Source organism: Mustela nivalis, assembly GCF_964662115.1.
Source record: "Mustela nivalis genome assembly, chromosome: 12".
Taxonomy (NCBI): Eukaryota; Metazoa; Chordata; class Mammalia; order Carnivora; family Mustelidae; genus Mustela; species Mustela nivalis.
Genome location: NC_139031.1, coordinates 104,306,493 through 104,323,858, shown reverse-complemented (window position 1 = coordinate 104,323,858; position 17,366 = coordinate 104,306,493). Strand labels below are relative to the sequence as shown.

Here is a 17,366-nt window from a genome sequence, read left to right as displayed (position 1 = left end):
TTTGGGCGCAATCAGGAAGCCAGCAAACTGACCGGAGAGTGCAGCCACGGTGAACAGGACTGATGATCTTTTAGCAGCCAGGCCACGAGCGGACACCCGCTCAGGGAGCCAGGCTAGGAGGCTGCCCAGCGCCTGAGCTGGCAATGCTTACAAGCCCCCTGGAGCTTCCCCCCGTGCCCCAGCCCCGGCCTGGACTGCAGGACCCACCATACTGGCCGCTCTCGCTGCCCGTGCGCTCCCCTGCTCCAGCCTAGCCCCCGAGGCCACGCTGTCCGGTTCCCACCGCCTGCTGCCCCTCCCCGCCCCATGGCTTCTCCGGAGGACCCTCTGCTCACAGGTAAAGTGACACCGTGCCACGCCCTCACTTGGAGCAGAAAATGCTGGCCACGAGCGGGGCGGGGGGATGTCGGGGCCCAGCCTCCCGCGAACCCCAGGGCACCGGGACCACCCGGGCCGCCGCGCTGCACCCCGTCCGCCAGGGGTCGGGCCTGGGACAGCGCTGCATGAGGTAACCCCCGCCCCCGCCAGCGGGCGGGCTAGCCCCCATCCTTCCGCACCCGCGTGTCAGAGCCTCCTGCCATTCCCAGGGCACCCAGAACCCAGAGAGTGAGGCCTTGGGTGCTTTCTAGTGACAGATTCAAGGGAATTCTTCGACTTTGGGACTTCAGAGTTAACATAGTTTTCATTTGTGATTATTATTTTTGTGTGGGGGCCATAGCTTTTCTTTTGACCTATGGTTGTTTTCAATCCCGGTTCTGAAGAAGCCCCTAAATCATAACCCTGTTGAGGACTCCAAAAGCTCTCAGAGAGGCAGTGCTGGGGGACAGTGTGGACACATGCTTTGGTTTTTCCTCTGGCCTGATTCTGTGGCAGCCCCGCTCTGTCCTCCTCAGACTTCAGAGCAATATCTGAACAAGTGGAGAAGGGACCAGGGGGTCAGGAAGGTGGCCACCAAAGAGTGACTTCTCTGGAGGGTGGCTGAGCTAGCAAGTGAGCATGTTAGTCCAGCTCTGCCTGCAGTCGGGATGGAGCTGAACAGGGGCCAGGGAAGGGGAGGAGGAGCAGAGAGCGGGGACAAAGGGAACAAAGAGGAGATTCAGATGAAGGGATGTAATGGGGAGGAAAGAGAAGAAACTCTAGAAGACAGGCATGTAGAAAGGAAAAGGGATGCAGTGTGCATTGGGAAAGAGCACCACCAGGGAAGGAGAGAGGGGAAGGGAAGAGGGAGGAAGAGAGGAAAGGGGAAAGGGAGAAGGGAGGAGTCAGCATGCCAGGGCTCCCCCTGCATCTGAAGAAGAGGTGGCTGGTCCAGCTTGTCAAACAGGGTGCTCACTCTTTGGTCCCAGTTTCTGCTCCCAGTGCTACTGGGCTTTGCAAGGAAGGCAGGCTGTCCTCTGGGACCTACTGGAGCCCACTGGAGCCCACAGGAGGGTGAGAGAGGTAAGATGCCACCGGGTCCTGTCCTGAGCTGCTCCCAGCCACCAGCCTCACCACATGGTGCAAGAGGGACCCCAGAACAAAGGAAGGACACAGGCCCGCATGGCTGCCCCTGGCCCTGGGCACTTAGCTCATCGCAGTGAACCACACCGCCTCCTCAACCCAGGCTTTCAAAGCCTCCTTCTTCGTTCCTGGCTTTCATGTCTGTAGGAACATGAGCCAGATCTAACTCATCTCTGACAGACAATTCTGACTCACCCTGTGTCTGATTTTTATGAGTGGCTATGATAGAGTAAGATAGCAATGCTCCAACAAATGGACTGTTTCCTCCCACTTGACCTCAACAGTCTTATACATTTTCTTAGCGTAAACATCTTGTCTCCTTCCATTAAGCTCATAACGTGGTCTAATAGTATACATGTGCCTTCGTTAGATGCTAAGCGACACAGAGGTCCTTTTTTTTTTTTTAATTTTACAAGGTAAAGTCAGTGAACACATCCAATTTGACGAATACGTCTCTAAAATGTCAATCCAGGCAAAGCTTTTACTGCCTACAGTTTGGAGCCTACGTGGTGACGTTTTGAAAATGCTTTCAGTCCCTCAGTGAGGCTCTTAGAAGCTAGCCAGGGCTTACTACGTGCCAGGCACTGTGTCAGGTGTTGAAGCTAAAGGGAAGGAGAGCTTGGAGGCTGGCTGGGGAGGGACATCCATGACACAACCACAGCTAGAAACAGAGGCCAGTGCTAGAAAAGAGAGAGCAGGCTGCATGGAGAGTGTGTACCATGGGGCTTGTGAGCACACAAATAAGTGGTAGTAACTGGAGTGGGGAGATGGGGGAGAGGAAGAGGGTCTTCCCATCAATGGGAATCACCTGTGCTTGGAGGCAGGCGCCATGAGGGGTCTCCACAGGAAGAGGGAGGCAGTGTGGTTGAAGGGCAGAGAGATGGGGCAGAACAGGCATCAGTCAGTTGGAGGGGTATGAAGAGACTGATGGGAGGATTATGGGTGCCTTTGGAGGACTGGGAATTTGTTAGAAGATCAGTGCAGATTTCTATGGAGAGAAATGCCAGGAACTGATAGGTCTTTGAAAGGTCACTCTGTCTGCCTTTTGGCAAAGGGGTTGGTAAAAGGCACTTGCAGGTGCCTCCCAAACGCCCCTCATGGCACCTGCCTCCAAGCACAGGTGATTCCCATTGATGGGAAGACCCTCTTCCACCTCACACACCAGGTGGGAGGAGAGTGCAGGAAATCAGGTGAGAGAGCATGGGAACTTTGTCAGGGGGTATAAAAGGGAGAATAGCCTTTAAGGAGTTCCACAAATTGGCACCAGCTGTGGCTTCATTACAGAGCTAGAAGGGGGAGGTGGGTGTGTCCTGGAGGTTACAGAAATTACATGAGAAAGGGACGTCTTTTTAGATCTTTTTTTCAACTAGAGGAAGTCTCACCTTATTGATAGAATTCCAGAGTGGGAACCGATGGACATGAGGACATCTTTGAAATGTCTGAATATGTTCTTCGACATCTTTGCAAGTGATGAGGAGACCATGACCTTAGGAGGCCTCGGCCCTCTTTGTAGCCAAAAAGATTTCACCTACAGATTTGGGTTCTCCCTTTTAAAGTCAAGGAGACAGTCCTTCCAAAGGACACCTCCTATCATTTTACCTTCTCATCATACCTCACGTGCTGGGATCTCCAAGACCCTCTGTTCCAGGTTGTGAGTATCCACTTTGGCCGGGCTGGTCTTGTCAAGAACACCACCACAGGAAATCTAGAGCCTGTAGTGCTATTAATAACATCATCTAAGACTGTATTTGCTGCCCTCATGGCCTCTTCCCACCATGACTCACTGAAGCTTTTTACACATTGTATCCATTAAGCTATAGTTCCCAAAGCTCATCTTCTCTAGTGCCATTAATTTTTAGGGGACCAGGCAAACCTTAAACTTGTCCCCCTTAATTGGATCCCTGTGCCCCCACAATCTCTTTGAATGCCTTTCACCATGATCCTTGAATGAGATCTGAGACCACTGCTGGTACCTAATACTTCTTGGCACCTTGTCTGTTAGGTTCTTGGAAGAGGAGGTGGCTATGGAGGTGAGTGGGGATGGGAGTGGGAGGATTTCTCCCTTCACTTCCCTTTTTGTTTTTTCAAATAATGGGTTTTGAGGGGGAGGGAAAGGTTAACCAGACCATTTATTTTCCATCTCCCATCGATAAAATGTTTACCACTCCCCAGTGGAAGAATTTAGATCTTACATTTGAATCTCAAGGAAAATCTCCCAAACCCAGACCACCACCATGTGGATTCAGCCATCTTCTGATTCACCTCCAGATTGTCTCCTCCTAACTTCCCAAGCCACAGGTTAAGGGCAAAATGTTCAATGCCCAAGCAATTAAGTGGGGAACACGTTTATCTAAGCAATTGCATGCAGCTCTGTATCTGCATACAGGGGGTCTCTCCCAAGCCTTTCCAACCTCAGCAAAACAAGACAAAGCCCCAGCGATCTGGGGTATATATCATTCATTCATTCCTGGGTTCAACACTCATGGCGGATCCCCACCAAGACAGTGGGAGAGCAAGGACTGGAGAAATCCTGGAAGCTGAAGTCTGAGGAGGATTTCAAATTCAAGTCAGAGATGAAAGAAACATCCGGACTCGGTCCTCAGGTACATGCAGTATTCTGAACTGAGGCTAGAACCAGAGACCATTCTAATGAAAGGCCTCTACAGGTGGGCTCTCACAGGTGGGCTCCGACTCAGTTTCCTGGATATTCATTCATGAAATAGCTCTTCGGGTCAACATGCAGATGAAAACCATTTAATAAAACTGACAATGAGGAGAGGAAAGGGAAGCCAGAAGGCTTGTGAATGGGGAGAGAGGAAGAGCCAGGGCAGAAAACCAAGAATCCCTCCCTGCCCTCCTTGCTGCCAGGGAGGTCTGAGGGACTAGTTTCCACCTGGGATCCCAAGTCCAGAACATAAGCAGCAGGGCCTCGGCGGGGGAGGGAAGGGGGTCCTCAGCACGCGCGCCGTGGGGGTGCCGAAGATGGAAGCTAGCGTGCCTGCTGATGGGTGGGCACCTCACCAGGTGCTGTCCCCAGCCCGACCCCATGCGGACCCGGGTTGGGCGCAGCATCTGGGGTTGTCCCGGTGGCCTGGGGTTCGCGGGAGGCTGGGCCTCGACAACCCCCCTCCCCACCCCCAGGTCGCGTCCTGCGCTTTCTGCTCCTGGTGAGGGCGCAGTGCGGTGTCACTTTACCGGTGCGAAGAGGGTGGTCCAGAGAAGCCTTGTGGCGGGTAGGGGCAGCAGGAGCGGGACAGCTCGGCCTCACGGGAGCGCACGGGCGACGTCCGGTAGGTCCTGCAGTCCCGACTGGGTCTCAGCTCAGCACCCTGGTGCTGTGCACCCCTCCTCCGCCAGCCCCTCCATCTCCTCCCAGACTCTCTGCCACATCCTCCGTAAACTCACTTCCCGCCTGGGCAATTAGCAAAGCCACTTCTTCGGGCGCCCACGAACCGCCCCCGCCTCCCTCCCTCCTGAGGCCCGGGCCCGGGCTGGGGTGCGGGGTGAAGCCTGGGTGGGCTGCAAGCTTTGCCAGCGCCAGTGCTGGGCAGCCTCCTAGCCTGGCTCCCTGAGGGGGTGTCAGCGCGCGGCCTGGCTGCGAAAAGATCATCAGTCCTAAACGCCAGCTGCACTCTTGGATCAGTTTGCTGGCTTCCAGATTGTGCCCAAAGCCAGGAACCAGCTTCCCCAGCACAGGCCTGGGCTGAGATGCTTGCCCGCGTTGTGTCTGAGCAGTCTCCTCTTCTCCAGGCAGGGATGGCACTTCGACCTGGATGTTTGGGTTTTTTGTTTGTTTTTTTGGTCATTGGTTATTACATGACCTCAAGGGTAGGTGCTCCACAAAGGGAGTGAAACCAGGACGCCTGATATATAGGCATACGGCCATTCTAGAAAAATAGCTTGGGATTCTCTCGGAAACGCGGCATTGGTCCTTGCACTATGGTTTAATAGAAAAGGGATTATGCACCAAATTACTTAAATGAGCATAGGTTGAAATCGTTTACTGAGAGTAAATATGTAAAATAGTTATATTTTTACTAAATCTATCATCAATCATAAATCTATTACACGAAGGTTACAGACAATTTAAATGCAAGAGCACTCTCTTCAGGGTTTTAAATAATCCGTGTCTGTCTTGGCACATGAGAATGCAAAGATAGGAAATGGTTTGTAAAAGATCATATAATAGCTTTTACTATACGGTATCAGCAATTTATCATAAAGGAGTGGCTTCCAGCTAAAAACTCAGCTTTGAAAAATGCAGAAAAGCAGCAAACGTTTCCATACCATCTTGGTGACCAGAGGCATGCTTTGTGCCCCTCATTATCTCTTTCGTGGTTCTGAGGCCCATGGCGCTCAGTAGTTTAGTGTCTTATTCTCTGGAATAGGCCATTGAAGAAATACCAGGCCCAGAGAAGAAGGTCCTGCTGGGTGTCTGAAAGTACAACTTTTTAGATGAAGCATTCTGGAAAGTTTGTTAGTGGTTTGGTCTGCTTCTGATTGGAAGGGAAATTTTTTTAAAAGATTTTATTTATTTATTTATTTGACAGACAGATCACAAGTAGGCAGAGAGCAGGAAGAGAGAGAGAGAGAGAGGTGGAAGCAGGCTCCCACTGAGCAGAGAGCCAGACATGGGGCTCAATCCCATGACCCTAGGATCATGACCTGAGCCAAACGCAGAGGCTTTAACTCACTGAGCCACTCCAGTGCCCTAGGAAGGGAAATTTTTTAAAGAGTATTTTCTCTTTGAATCTATTTTGAGGTTTGGTTTGTGGTTCTTTCTGACTTCTCATGAAGATGGAATTATTTCTGAGGTTGGTTGTCAGGAATCGCATATCAAATGGAGCTATCTTGTTAGCAATAAATAAATAAATAAATAAACAAAAGCTCATGTGTTGGTATAAAGCTATTATGCTTTTCAAAATCCCGAACTATAATTCATGTATCGTGGTCGTTCTTTATCATATCACACAGGAGAGAGGTGGCAGAAACGCACTTTCAGGTTAATTTTTTTACAAGGAAGATTGACTTATGAACCTACTTTGTTATTCCCTTTCATTCAATTTCCCTGTACCTCCTTTTCTATGAATTGTAACGGTAACCCATCATTATTTTTATTGTTGCCACGTGCTTTGTGAACCATAAAGTGTATGCTATAAATGGGAGTGCTTTTCTTTTTTTTGTAGTTTACAAAAAACTAATATATTTTTAATTTATTTTTATTTATTTTCAGCATAACAGTATTCATTCTTTTTGTACCACAACCAGTGCTCCATGCAAGCAGTGCCCTCTCTAATACCCACCACCTGGTACCCCAACCTCCCAACCCCCCGCCCCTTCAAAACCCTCAGATTGTTTTTCAGAGTCCATAGTCTCTCATGGTTCAGCTCCCCTTCCAATTTCCCCCACCTCCCTTCTCGTCTCTAACTCCCCATGTCCATGAAAAACGAATTTAAAAACATTCATCCACCAGAGTACCCAGAGGGCTCCCATATAAACTATCTGTCATTACATTATGTCCCGATGTGGAGCTCGATCCCAGGATCCTGAGATCATGACCTGAACTGAAGGCAGAGGCTTTAACCCACTGAGCCACCAGCCCCAATGTATTCTCTTCAGTACCAGAATTTGTAACCAATTGACAGATGAAAAAGGAGGCAGTCAAATGAAAAACAATAGGTCTTAGACCTGCAAGAAATTCGAATTAGATGAATTCAGCTACTCAGGCACTGTTTCACATTTTCAGATCTCTGCAGAAAAGGGGTTAACCTTTTTACAGCATGTAAAAGAGAAGACTATAACACATAATATGTGTAAGCATGTAAATATCAAAATATATCCCATTAGTTGCTAAGACACACAGGGCCTATTTTTTCTCTCAAATTTATGAATATGTAGGAGCAATAAGTGAGAAGTATCATAGTAGAGTTTCCCCCTGCAAAGAACATGAAGCCAGGGAGAAACAGCACACTCCAAATAATAGTATGTCATAGACTGAAACCAGCCATAAGTTATAATTAAATTTATGGACCATTGTTAACCCCATGATAATATAGTGCATGGTGAATATAATGCACAGTGAAAATTCTGGGTACTAAATTGAACCTGCAATTTGAATTTGTTTGTAAAAATATATTTACAAAGAAATTATTTGTAAACATCCAAAGACCAATAGTTATTTTCTCTATGTAGTGATTTGCCTTGAATTTATTTTATTTATTTAAATTGTAATTATTTTTTAAGAATTTACTTATTTGAGAGAGAGAGAGAGAGAGAGAGCAAGCAGGGGGATGGGCAGAGGGAGAAAGTCTCAAGTGGACTCCCTGCTGAGTGTAGCGCCTGGTGCAGGACTTGATCCCAGCACCCCATGATTATGATCTGAGCCAAAACTAAGAGTCAGCCTCTTAACTAAAGGAGCCACCCAGGTTCCCCTTTAAATCTTAATTATTTAAAAAATAAAAACATATGCATTTGGAAGCACAACAACATTCTGGATAGCCTAACAAAATATAGTAAATAAGATTCATTTGTTCTACTTTACTATTTTTCTTTGGGAGATTCTGTATGCCTATATAACTATATTTTAGGAAATGATTTGTTTAGTTCATTTAATAGTGCACTGTATTTTTCATTGACTATTTATTCTTTCATAAAGAGGTTTCCATTTACGTTGTGCCAACAATCGACCATGTCGCAAAATGAAACTTGAAAAGGCTACTCTTGACAGAAAAGTATAAAAGAAAATCCTAAAGATCTAAATCTCAATCATCATAAAAGACGACAGTTAAATAAATGGTTCTTTGTAAAACAGTAGCATTATTTAGCATTTTAAAAATGTATACTCTTTACTTTGAAGTCTTTTAGAAATCTAAAATATGACTTTCTCTGGTTTGTGTCTCCATATTCCTTTATTGCCAGTTTAAACAAATCCACAAACATTGATTCAAAGGTAATAAATTCCTCTTATTTGGAAAAATGATGTTTATTTTTGTTCTCTCACCCTTAGCAGGTGGTTTCATTTTAGCTCACTTCAGAGTTATAATTTCATGCTTATTAAAAACATTTATTATGATCTACATAGATGAATGAAACTTTTATTTTATTAAATTATTTGACAAAAAATCTGTTATTTTTAAAAATGTATTTCCTTTGAAGGGTTAATTTAGAACGTTCAGAGAGGATCTAGGAGTGTGGTATTATGCAGTTTTTAAGTAGGTATGAAATGGTTATTTCTATGATTGTTTCTTTAAGGCTTATGTATATTGTCCATTATATGCTATAAAATATTTTGAAAGTAAATTTAAGGTATGTTTTACATAGTTTATTTTTTGGAAAAAATTATTGAAATGACTTATGAAATTCAGTATACTCTCAACATTAATTTATTCTGAAATTTACCAATTGTCTATTGAACCTATTATATGGCAGATATTACTTCAGACTACACTGGTAAATGAAATACTTGGCTTTGTAGAACTTTTATTTTCATGGGTGAGACAATTAAAAGCTATAAACCTTAATAAAAATTGCATAGTGCATTCAAAAATGATGAGTAAAATGGGGAAAAAGAAAAATTCGATCAGGGTGAGAAAAATCAAGGTTGCTAGGCAGGGGATGGGGAGTTAAAATTTTTAATAGGAAGATCAGGGTAGTTACAATGAAGCTGACAATTGAACAAAGGTATGGAAAGGTGATGAATTTGCCCAGAACTATCAGCAATAATGTCACTCCAGACAAAGGAATTGGCTATCTTGAAGGCCATAAGGTTGGATCATGCCTGGCATATCTGAGGAATAGCAAGGAGGCCACTGTGAGTGACTGAAGAGTAGCAGGGAAAGAGGTCACAGAGGTTAAATGAGTGGCTAGATCATGTAAAAGCTTCGAAGTCATTGTAAAACTCTGGCTTTTATATTTGGAAACTTACTGTGTGATAGAATTTCTGCTAATAACTGAGAGTTCAAATGTCCATAAAATTTCAAGGATTCTTATTGTAGTAAGACAGAATAAAGAAAAAGAGTTCATATTTTCACATGGTGTAACAAATGCTCGGAGATCCAAGTGTAGGAAGCTATGGGAGCACAGAAGAAGGCACTAAAATCTCACCAATATATTTGGAGACTGTGACTATATATAAATTTGTATTTTCTAGATTTTTTTATAGTCATGGAATCACACAGTATATACTATTCATTGCCTGGCTTTTCTTTTCTCAGCATCATTATTTTGAGAATCTCCAACTGTAAATAGTTCATTTTGATGTTGAATAGTAATCTCTTTAATGAATAGATCATAATTTGTCTTTGCTCTATTGATGGACATTGATGAACATTTCCATTGTTTTCAATTCTTAAAAATAAAGCTGCTATGAAATTCATATACAAGTCCTTGTATGAACATAGGGTTTGTTTCTCTTGGTTAAATGCCTAGAAGTAAAATGGCTATTTGTGTAACTGCAACATATTTTGCATTTAAAAAAATTTTCAGACTATTTTCCAAAGTGGTTGTATCATGATATATGCCAACAACAGTTTAGATTTTTTGTTGCTTCTCAATCTAGCTCAGACAAAGTACAATTAGCCTTTATAACTTTAGCCATTCTAATAGATATGTAAGCATGTCTCATTATGATTTTAATTTGTATTTCTTTAATGTCTAAATGTTGAGAAATTTGTCATGTGCTTATAAGCCATCCATATCCTTTTGGTGACATGTCTCTTCCATTATTTCCTTCACATGTAAAATTGGATACTCTGTTTGGTTATTAGTAAGGTCTTTTATTTTTATTCATTTTTAATAATCAGAGTAGATGTCCATTATCAGATATATAATTTGCAAATCCCTTCTCCATCTTTGCAGTTTCTCAATGGAGCTTTGATAGCTATGTCTTTCAAGAAATATGCTACATCTTTCCTGGTACACGGAGGAATGACTAGAACATTATCAATGTTGAACTTTGCAAAGAAAATCATGGCTTAAGATATATGTAGTCTGCAGTTGTTGGGAGTGTTCACCATCCTTGCCTCTCACTCATCTCTCACTGCCCACACATTCAGATATAGGGGAATATTGATTGACAAAATATTAATTGCCAAATAACACTAGTTGGAGAATAAGAAAAATGCAGGCACCTGATTATATAATATTACTTAAATAAAATATGTTTTTATAAGTGCTATTGGAAGTAAATTCCTCAATATTTTAATCACACAGAATGATGGAATCCTAGATTTTTTTTCTTGTATTTACTAAGAAAATGATCATGCCTCAAGTATATTAAAATGGAATAGGGAAAATTAAAAATTGTTTTAAGTTGATTTGCGTGTGTTGTGCGTATGTGAGAGAGAAAGTGAGAGAGAAAGAGAAAGAGAGAAAAAGAGAAAGGGAAAGACAGAGAGGTGGCTGCAGTGAATTGATGAGTTGCAGGATAGATTTTAAAGTTTTGTTTTTTGCTTTCTACATTTCCTTTTCCTTAGGTTCAAAAGAACAATCAGTAATATCTCAGATGCCTGCTGGTAACATCAGCAGAAAGAGTTAGAGTTTCCCAGAAAATTAAAGATGAGATATAGTTTTCCTGACATAAGAAAAGTCATTTTTTTCCCCAGCTATTTTCAATGATCTATACCCCACCAGTGTACTTGCCCAAGCACACTTCTTCCAAAATTTCCTGGGAGGCTCTTACAAAGAAATGCAAAAACCTCACTAGTTAAGGATTTTGAGGGAACAAGGCAATGGGAAAACTAACAGTCACCACCAGACCAGGAAATAGCCTAAGCTATTGAGACAATAAATCAGTGGTAAAACTCCTAGTGCTATTTCAAAAGTAATCAAGGCCTTGCATTCCTTGTCCCAGAAAATGAGCCCAAGACCCCATCTAGTTTATATCTGCTCTTGAAACCTGCAGAGTCCCTTTCCCTTGTCCAACAGTTACCTCTGCTTTATTCTAACGTTGAAGTTTCTGCACTCGGTGGAATACAAGCTTCATTCAGGTGAACATGCAATACATATTGCACTAATACATATGTGGATGTGCATGCATCCACAACCTTATGACCAACCATACACGGGATAATAAAACTCTCCCTTCTGAGTATTCATTTTAAATACTAAATAAAAATCTCTCTCCTGTTCAAACAGTCAAGGCTTTGGAACTTATTCCCTGTGATCTCCTTGTATGTTGTAAACAAAGTTTCCTTTGTTTGACAACTCCACCTGTTTCTGTGATTCACCAAAGACTGACCTCAGTTAGTTCCGTTACTGTAATGGCTTTCACTACTCTGATTCTACCTCTGCAAGTCTCCAAATTTAATTATTTTTTTCTCCCAATTCCACATGTTCTTGGCTTTAAACTGCAACTCTGAAGAGATGATTTGCTTGTTTAACAAAAAAATCAAGCAAAGGGAATAGTAGTCAACATTGTTACTTTGAACTTCCTGCCCTAAGGGGCTCTCCTGTTGTTTCTCTTTGACTTCTTGGACTGAAAGGACAGAAATTTGGCAATACATCACTCCCCAATCCAGATTACTGACAGAAGAGTTTAGATTCTTAGAAAAATATTAGTTTAAAAGATCACATAATTAAATACTTAAGCATGTAGTGTAATATAGTGGTTTACAAGAAATATATTTTGGTCATCTGAATATTTGGTTTTCAACCATGGCTACTAACTCACAGCTCCTAAAACTTTTGGAATTTCCTGTGATAAGGGTGAGAGAGGTGTGTTTTGTTATGTTAATGAAGTGACCTTCAGACCTCACTCAAGGCAAGGGCTCTTTGCTTGAAGGACCAACCACTTGGTGAAAGCCTTCATAACTTTTTGCCCAACATGCCTCCCCTTCCTCCCAATTCAGGATTATCTGTGGAGGGAAGAGGGGCTGGAGATTAGATCAGCAAATGACAATGATTTAGTCAGTCATGACTATGTCATGAAGCCTCCACAGAAAACCTGAAAGGACTGGGTTCAGAAAGCTTTTAGTTTGTTAAATGTATGAAAAGGCAGGAAGAGTGGCAGTCTTACAGAAGGTAATAGAAGCTCTGTGCCCATTCTCCATACCTTGCCCTGTGCACTTCTTTATCTATCTATTGATTTAAATCTTCTATTATATCTTTTAATAAGCTGGCAAACACAAAGTAAGTATTTTTCTGAGTTTTGTGAGTCCCTGTAGCAAATTAAAAGAACGTAAGAAGTAGGCCACTGGGACCTCCAACCTGTAGTTGCTCAGTCACAAGCACAGGTAATAACCTGGGGCCTACAGTGAGACTGGAATCTGAGATGGGGTTGGAGATAGTCTTGGAGGACTGATCCCTTAACTGATGAAATCTTACGCTATGTTCAGGTAGATAGTGTCAGAATTTAGTTGAATTCTTGGAGATCCTGCTGTTGTCTGAAAATTATTTGGCATTGTTGGTATGATGTCCTAAAACCCCAAAAGATATAGCTACCTCAAAATAAGAATAAGGTTGACAGCTTATATATAATAAGTGAGTATATCAGGGATTTAAAATATACCCAATAAATAATGTAAGGAAATAAGGAAAGATTTTGAAATAAAAACAAGAATAAGAACCTAGTGCTACTAATAGATTAAATATATGTAATCTAGTTGAATTAAGAATACAATGGATAGAATACGTAATGGATTCAATAAAGATAAGAAGTCACTTAAGGATATAGTCATCTGGATACCAGCAAAGCATTAAAATTATCAATATAAAAGAGGTGTAAGATGTAGGTGATGTGTGTGGAACAAAAGCTAGAGAAAAAATTAGATTTCCTTACTACTCATAGCCTGTTGACAAGTCCTTGAAGTTCCTCTGGGGACTCAGCTGCTTCCATGTGGACACATCCACTAAGGACAAAAAGCATTCTTAGTCCACCCCCCCAGGATACTGAAAATCTACTTTCACATGTAAAAATTACTTTGGAAACTTCTTTATCTCTATTCCCCACCCCTGCCCTCAAGATATACATTGGCAATCATCTCCCAAGCATATACCCACTGATACACATCAGAAGAGTCTCTTCCCTGAGTTTTTACTAAATAGTAATAAATGACCTTTCCCTAAAAATAGCTAGCCCCCTCAAGGTCCTGTAAACCTTGTTTATAAAGTACCTTGGAGGCTTGTGCTATCCCTAACCTCCTCCCAAATTGAAAGTATATAATCAGCCACTCTTCATGACCCTCTCTCTCTACTCCAAATAAATGAATAAATATTTTTTTAAATAAAATAAAATAAATGACTTTTTTTTAAATGAAAGAAGAAAAAGGAAAGAAATATTTGAATATTAATGCACATCTGTTTCTCAAGCATAAAATAGTCAAGACACTGGATTAAAACTTACATACAAAAAAAGAAAGAAAATATTCATAACTATAGTTGACTCTATGAATCCCAAACTAGGGCATACATACCAAAGACAAAAAAAAATCATAAGTGTTAGAGAGAAAAAAATAATTCATTAACAAAGAAACAAGAATCCGACTGACAGAAATTTTTTAAATAACATCAGATATAAAAAAGAATGAAGTAATAGCTTTATTATTTTGAAAAAAATAATCACAAATGTAAACATTTAGATCCTTATAAAATGTCATTGGAATAGGAAGGCATAATAAAAAAAAATATTTTCAGGAATACAGACCACAGATAATTTGCCTTAATTTGTGTAGGCAGCACTTAAATACTAATATTTTAACAGTTAAAATGTACTCTATGACCTATGGGGTGGGGTAAAAGAGGATGACCAAGTCATCTTGAAATAATTCAGTTTTATGAAAAAAGTAAAAAAGTAAAAAGATCGAAAAAAAGACTTGAAGAAAAGAGAGATAAAACATATGCATAATAAAAATAAATAAATAAATAAATAAATAAACAACTGGAGTGCCTGGGTGACTTAGTCGGTTCAAGTGTCTGCCTTCAGCTCAGGTGATGATCCCAGGGTTCTGGTATTGAGCCCTGCATCAGGCTCCCTGCTCAGTGGAGAGTCTGCTTCTCCCTCCCATTGAGAAAAATAATTTGACTTATTTATTTGAGAGAGATAATCTTTAAATTTTACTTATTTATTTGAGAGAGAGTGAGAAAAGAAAAACATGCACAGAGGAGGGGGAATAACAGAGGGAGAGGGAGAAGCACCCCACTGAGCAGGGAACCCCCTGTGGGGCTCTATCCCAGGACCCGGGTATTATGACCTGAGCTATAGGTAGACACTTAACTGACTGAGCCACTCAGGTACCCCAATGAATACAATCTTTAAAAATAATAATAATAATAAGTAATATTTCATATAGTATGATTTTTTTTAATGTAAGACTTGGTATAAAAACAGGATGACATACTTGTCTAATAATAGCAAAAGACTTTGATAAGTTTAGATGCAGTAGTACATAAAAAATTTAACTTCTTTCATTAACTGATAATTTAATTAGATTAAATTAAGAGACATCAAATTTAGAGAATCTAATAGTCCTGATCTATTAATAAATGTAGCCATCTTGACCCCAAAACTATAGTCTTCAGTAAGTATATAAGCATAAGTTGAACATTTACACAAACAGGCCATTATTTAGGCCAGAAGTATATGCCAATAAATTCCTAGAGTTAAATATCAGGCTATATTTTCCAAGAATAAGGCAATAAAATTAGAAAACAATGACCAAAATATTAAATTCATATAATTGGAAGTTAACTTCATACCTAAAAAGAAATAATACAGCTAATTCAGAAATTTTTAGAATTACAGTACTTTGGTAATATCAACTCTCAAAATGAGTAACGGACAGGTGGGGCTAGGGAGGAAGAGATCCATAGGGAACTTTGTGAACAGGCTCTCAGAAATCCCCAAAATGTGGTGTGGTAAAGAGATAAATTGGACCACCCTACCCCGGGAAGAGCACCCTGATCTAGGCATGTGGGATGGAGGACCACCCTGCCCTAGGTGTATGGGGTGGGTCATGTGGGGTGGGTGTCTCTATGATAAACACCTGTAACCAAAAAAGAATAATCAGACCCTCAAAAGGAGGTAAGCCATTGCAGCAGTTATTGATAGAGATGTTAAAAGGATTAAAGTTGCCTGGTTATAAAAATGAACCCTGAAGGCACTCATTGTTAACTGTGTGGGGACCCCTCTTAGTTGTGAGAGCTTTTTCTATATATTCACTTGATAAACTTCTGTCACTTACTCACTCTCCATTGCCCACGAGATTCCTTCTTTGACTCCAAGAGACAAGAACCTAGCTCTCCCACATCATTCCCTAGAGTTAAGTATCAGGCTATATTTTCCAATGATAAGGCAATAAAACTAGAATAGAATGACCAAAATATTAAGTCCATGTAACTGGAAGTTAACTTTATACCTAAAAAGAAATAATACAGCTAATTCAGAAATATTTAGAATTACTGTACTACGGTAATATCATTTGTGAAAATAAGTGACAATAATTAAAGGTATGAAGGAAATCTAAAGGTTTAATTGTATTAATTCAAAAGAAAAACAAAACAATACAACAAAAACACCAAAGCATAAAACAACAAAACAAAACAAAAAGAATATAAAGGCAAAACCTAAGAACGACAGCAGTCATAACAAAATATTATAGAAACAAACAAATTTTTGGAATAGATTAATAAGAAAGATTTGACCAATGAGTACTGGTCAGGAATACTCAGAGATGATGAAGATAAAATAAAATACTAAGTGAAATGTATAAAAACTAAATTATAGACCTAAGAGACTGATTAAAAATGCTTCTAGAAAAAGAGTCTCATTTGAAGACAATAAAATTAATAGCACCATAGAGAAAACTATATTTGTGACATAGGGGATCAATTAGAGATGATAAAGTATTTCCTTAAATATCAAAGATAACAATTAGACTCAGTGGCTCAGTCAGCTAAGCCTCTGCCTTCACCTCAGATCATGATCCCAAGGCCCTGAGACTGAGCTTGACTCCCTGCTTGGTGGGGAACCTGCTTCTTCTTTTCCCTCTCCCTCTGCAGCTTCCCCTGCTTGCGCTTGTTCTCTCTCTCTCTCTCACTCTCTCTCTCAATAAATAAAATTTTAAAAGTTAAAAAAAATTAAGAAATAAGCATCAAAGATTAATCCATAAGGTAAAAATATTTATTAAAGTGATTAATTAATTTATATTAAAATTAAATATTTCCTTGCAATTAAGTGCAGTGTGGATAAAAAAGTTAATAGACAACTGACATAGGAATAAACAATACTTAAAATATTTAAAACTGACAAGGAATTATTAGATTTAGACTCCATGATGATCTCTATGTATGTGCATATAAAACACCTTAAAATACGTTGTAGGAATGTGCTACAGGAACTTAAAGAGACAGGGAGATAAAGGGGGAAAAAAATAGCTCAACTTGAAATGACTAGTTGGTTGCCACTGTGTTTTATTTACATTTTCCACCACTTTTCTGGTCAATGAAATTATTTTACATGTATCTATTATTATCTTGTAGGACATGTTACACTAATATCATTATTAATGAAGTTGAGAATAAGAATATGATGCCTCATTTCACCATAATTGTTAAAAATGATCCCTAAGCTGGTAAATGCAGGAAGCCAGAAACAGAAATAATAATAATTAGCACCAGTTCAAAAGCTTGTCCACCTGGAACCTGTAAGAAAATCCAGCTAGATCTTGAAAATAATGAGTGATTTGAGGAAACTGGACAGGGATATAGATTTCCAGATGCTTTTTACTTATAATGGCAATAGCAACTTAGACAAGGTAATGGAAAAAAATCTATTAATTGGCAGTAGGAAAATTATTAAAAAAATATAAACCATAAGCCAATGAACTTGGGAAAATTATGAAGAATCTACATAAACATAAAAAGAAACAATA

At 40.5% G+C, this 17,366-nt stretch overlaps 1 long non-coding RNA gene across 1 annotated transcript in view; it reads left to right on the top strand.

Moving 5' to 3' along the window:
• Nucleotides 1-221: 221 nt before the first annotated feature.
• Nucleotides 222-17,366, top strand: part of LOC309845096 — a 40,419-nt gene continuing 23,274 nt past the window's right edge. The window contains exon 1 of the long non-coding RNA XR_014301030.1: nucleotides 222-337. This is a non-coding gene — a long non-coding RNA (uncharacterized lncRNA). The remainder of the gene's footprint in view (nucleotides 338-17,366) is intronic.